Below are 4782 nucleotides of genomic sequence, written 5' to 3'. Positions count from 1 at the left end.
TACTACTGGGGGCACTATGGGGGTATTATTACTACTGGGGCCACTATAGGGGCATTATTACTACTGGGGCCACTATGGGGGCCATTATTACTACTGAGGTCACTATGGAGTATTATTACTACTAGGGCTACTATGAGGGCATTATTACTACTGGGGCCACTAGGGGGTACTATTACTACTGGGGACACTAGGGGGGTGTTATTTTTACTGGGACACTATGTGTTTTTCTCTGGGACCCATTGCCTCCGGACTGACATCTGCTGCATCTCAATGCGGTGCAATTGGCTGCATGTGGTGAACAAAAAAAAGGTGTTCGCAGTGCAATTGGCCGTGTGTGGCGAACAAAGAAAAAGGTGCCCATGGTGCAATTGGCCGTGTGTGGCAAACGAAAAAGAGTGGTGACCATGGCACGATTGGCCGTAAGGTGCCCAAGGTGCGATTGACTGTGTGTGGCAAACAAAAAAAAGGTGCCCGCACTGCGATTGGCCGTGTGTGGCGAACAAAGAAAAAGGTGCCCATGGTGCAATTGGCCGTGTGTGGCAAACGAAAAAGAGTGGTGACCATGGCGCGATTGGCCGTAAGGTGCCCAAGGTACGATTGACTGTGTGTGGGGAAACGAAAAAAAGGTGCCCACCTTGCGATTGGCCAAGTGTGGCAAAAAGAAGTGCCCGTGGTGCGATTGGCCATGTGTAGTGAACAAAGAAAAATGTACCTGCGGTGCGATTGGCCATGCATTGCGAACAAAAAAAGTAAGTTCCTGCGGTGCGATTAGCCGTTTGTGGCAAAAAGCTGCCCCCCTTTTTGCCGCTTTATGTGTGACTGGAGTATAAGACATGATATAACTCAGGAATTATATGTAAGTGGTAAATTATACTCAAAGGGGTTTTAGCACTTCAGAGCTCTATTCCCTGTCTACAGAATAGGGGATACATGTCTGACTGCTGGGACCCTCAGCGACTCTGAGCCTGGTGCACCCAAATGCCTCACATGAATGGAGTGGCGATGTACAGGCATGACTACTGTCTCATTCACTTCTATGGGACAGAAGGAGATTGCCAAGGACATCCATCTCCCTTCTTCCCATAGTAGCAGGGAACGGGGGAGCGGTTCAACATACGCACTGCTGCTCTATTCATATGGGGCATTCGGATGAGCTAGTTTCAGGATCGCTGGGAGTCCCAGCAGTTGGACCCCCAGTGATCAAACATATATTGCCTTTCGTGTAAAAAAGTGAAGAATGTCATTAATGGGAAAGACCCCGTTAAAGGAGATTTCAAATTTGGCACTGTGTAAATGAAAAATACATATCCATTTGGGTCATGGTCCCTTTAAATGAGTCATTGCTGTAAAACTGATTCTGCACATGATTATGGCTAATTCTACTCCTATTGTCTGCAGCTGATTCACCGAGCAGCATCGCCTCCTGAGGAGAAAGTGGAAGAGAAAACCATAGAAGAAAGCTGGAAGTAAGCCGTTCCGATGAAGGCCTCCCCCAAACGTCTGTGAAAAGCAACCTGCCCGGACTTGAGCAGTGCATTAGCAGCACCCGAGCCCGACCCGCCTGTCACAGGTCAGCAGAGGAACCGAAAGTGTCCTCACCAGTGGATATAATATCATATATAATATGCTATATCACATCTCTACTCCAGTCATACCCAAAGCTGCTAACAGAAATCTCCTGGTTTATTTCTACTTCAGACTACAACACCAGGGAAATGTTATTAAGCCCCGTATTTCAAGTGCTGGTCTTAATATTTCCAGCGGGGCATGACGCACCTAATACATGAGTAGGAGCACAACTCTTCATATATTAGGCACATCTCAGCTCCTCCATGCACCTAATCAGAAATGTATGCAGGATCCGATCTGGTGTTCATTTCTGGTATAGTTTACACCAGCGTATATTATACATAAATGTGGCGGTCTCTGCTAGCCACGCCACCTTTCTGACAAGCCACGCTCTTTAAAAAATAATTGGTAGTCGGTGACCTAGAAAGTGAAAAAGTTGCCCGTTTTTACTCAGATCCCCACGTGCAAAAATTTGCTGCTTTTTTGTGTGAGAAACTGTCGTCTAATCTTCTATGAATGTCCCTTAGGGAGCGTGAACGCTACATATTCCTAAATGCTACGCCCCTGAGAATCTGGGGGAGGCACAGCAGTTTGAAAAGAGTCCGATTTTTGGACGGATCGTGGACACCTTGGGAGAGTCAAAAAATGTATTTTTCTTTTTGACCCTCCTGCGGTGTCCAAGCTCTTTTCAAACTGCTGTGCACACGCTCTCCCCTGGAAGCCTATGGGACTGTGTTCGCACAGCGCTCTGAAAATGGTCCTATTTTTTTGACTGCGTGCGGACTTTACTAGGAGCAGGTGAGTGGAGCAGTGCAGGAGTAGGTGAGTAAAGGTAATACATCCCCCCTGACTCCCGCCGCCTCCCCACACACTATAACTTAGTGTTCAGTGCCGTTCGGAGTTGACCGGTTCCTTTTATAGCAAGAGATGGAGCGAAGGAGAGCCTGATTCTTTTCTTTCCATCCTTCCAGATGTCGCAGCTTCGAGCAGTGATCCTCCACAACCCCCTGCTGCTGAGAAGACCCCTATGTGCCTCACCGTACGGGAGACCCTCCTGCATTACTACATCCACAAAGCAGTTGTACCCGAAGACAAGACACAAGTGGCCAGACAGCTGCTGATGGACTTTGTTAGCGAACTACAGGACATTCTGAAGGCAAAGCACCCCGGAATGCCTTTGTTTGCCATGCAGTTGGGGGGTTCCCTGGGTAATGGCCTCCCCGTTACCAGTTTGGACCAGGCTTACGTATTACTGCCTCTAATACTTGAACCGGATCTGTGGACCATCTCAATGACGCTCTATCCTCAATGACGCTCTATCCTCAATGACGCTCTATCCTCAATGACGCTCTATCCTCAATGAAGCTCTATCCCCCATGACGCTCTATCCTCAATGATGCTCTATCCTCAATGACGCTCTATTTTGGATAATTAAAAGGGTTATTCTGGAGTATACAGTCTGGGGGCTTAGTCCATGGGACAGGTATATGTTGGGGGGCTACCTTTCTACCAGGATAATCGTGGAGTCCTTGCACAAGACCATCACATCGTCCATTAACTGGCCATCGATCGGGACGGTCCTTGAGTACAATGTTTGGCCGGTTGTTGCCACTCATGACCTTAGGCTGAAACCAAAGACATTATCCTGCTGGCATACCCCCACTCTACCGTACCGTCCGAAAACCCCTGGCAAAGGTCCTTTTACCTCGAGGAGATTCTCCGGCTCCAGGGCCTAGACAGCAACGATTCAACAGAAGCGCCTACACATACTAAGGCCTCATGTCCACGGGGAAAATCAGATCCGCTACGGATTCTCCATGTAGAATCTGCAGCGGGTCCCTCCTGCCCCGCGGACATGAGCGCTGAAAATAAGAATAAATGAGAAACTCACCTCCCATCCGCTCCGTTTCTTCTCTTCGCTGCGGCGTCATCTTCTCTCGTCGCGGCCGGATCTTCTTTCTTCGGCTCGGCGGATGTGCATGATGACGTCGGTGACGTGCCCCGCGCATGCGCCGGGCCAAAGCAAAATGATCCGGCCGCGACTGAGAGAAGATGGCGCCGCTGCGAAGAGAAGAACCGGAGCGTGTGAGTAAAATATGATTTTACCCGCATGAAAATGGAGCATGGTCCAGATTTTTTCATGCTCCATTTTTTTAAAAATCACTTTTAATGACGATCCGCGGGTATTTATCTACCTGTGGGTGGTCAATGCATCCCTATGGGGTGCGGATCCGCGCGCGGGAGAAGAGTTAAAATCCGCTGCGGATTTTAATTCTTATTTTCCCCGTGGACATGAGGCCTAAAGAATATCGGCCATCAGCGCTCAGCACTTGGCCAACTGTCTTCAACCCATCTAAGACGTGTTGTTCTCCATGTCAGTAATGACTCATCTGATTGGTCAGAGTCTAGTATAGCCGACCGCTTACTACAGGTCATAGAGGCGCTCATCGGGTATCTGGGCAGCAGGACCCTCCCTTGCTATTTTAACGAAGAAGTCAATTTATTCTCGTCCCGATGAAGGAGGAGATCGGCTTTGGACTGTATCAGGTTTTTCTTCTGATCCCAGCTCCTTGCTGAGAAAATGAGGTTGTTTACAGCCAACTGACGGCCGCCATCGGGTACTTAATGCTGAGTGCATCCTGCCAGAGGTCTCTACAGAATTACTCTTGCTACTGTATAATGAAAAGGTCTACAACTGCTAATATACATGTGTATTACTTGCTGACAATTTTCAAAATCTCTGCTTGCTTTCAGTGAATGCAAACACAGAGTTTGAAAACGTATCCTGCTCACACAGCTGCACCGCCCACTAGAAAGGAGAGCTCTGATACATTGTAACATGCCAGGAGCAGCACATGATCAAGGGCAGGTTTATAAGCCTTGAGGTATAAACAATGTTTCTATTCACTGACAGCAGGCAAAGATCTTGAATATTTAAAATTGAAATGCAAACTATATTAGAAAGTTGCAAAACTTTTCCTTACACTGTGATGTAAGCTTTACTTGTATCTGTGCTTCTCCAGGAACATTCAATAAAGTTAGTTGATGGCCTTGTTTGTGGATTTTGTGTCCCACAGTTACACTGCTCTTACAGTAAAGAACATCCTTCTGTGTTGGTGATGGAACTGTCTTTCCTCTAACAGTAGAACATCCGGTTCTTGCTTCAATTAACTTTATGTACACAAATGGAGAGCCCCTTTAATCTCCCTAAGC

The 4782-nt window shown here is 47.6% G+C and overlaps 1 pseudogene; it reads left to right on the top strand.

Annotated features, from left to right (window-relative positions):
- The first annotated feature begins 1767 nt into the window (after positions 1-1767).
- Positions 1768-4174, top strand: LOC136577973 (mitochondrial dynamics protein MID49-like; annotated as a pseudogene).
- The last annotated feature ends 608 nt before the right edge of the window (positions 4175-4782 follow it).

The sequence above is a fragment of the Eleutherodactylus coqui genome, chromosome 8, assembly GCF_035609145.1.
Source record: "Eleutherodactylus coqui strain aEleCoq1 chromosome 8, aEleCoq1.hap1, whole genome shotgun sequence".
Taxonomy (NCBI): domain Eukaryota; kingdom Metazoa; phylum Chordata; class Amphibia; order Anura; family Eleutherodactylidae; genus Eleutherodactylus; species Eleutherodactylus coqui.
Note: the sequence above shows the minus strand (reverse complement) of the source record. Positions and strands in the feature narration are given on the sequence as shown.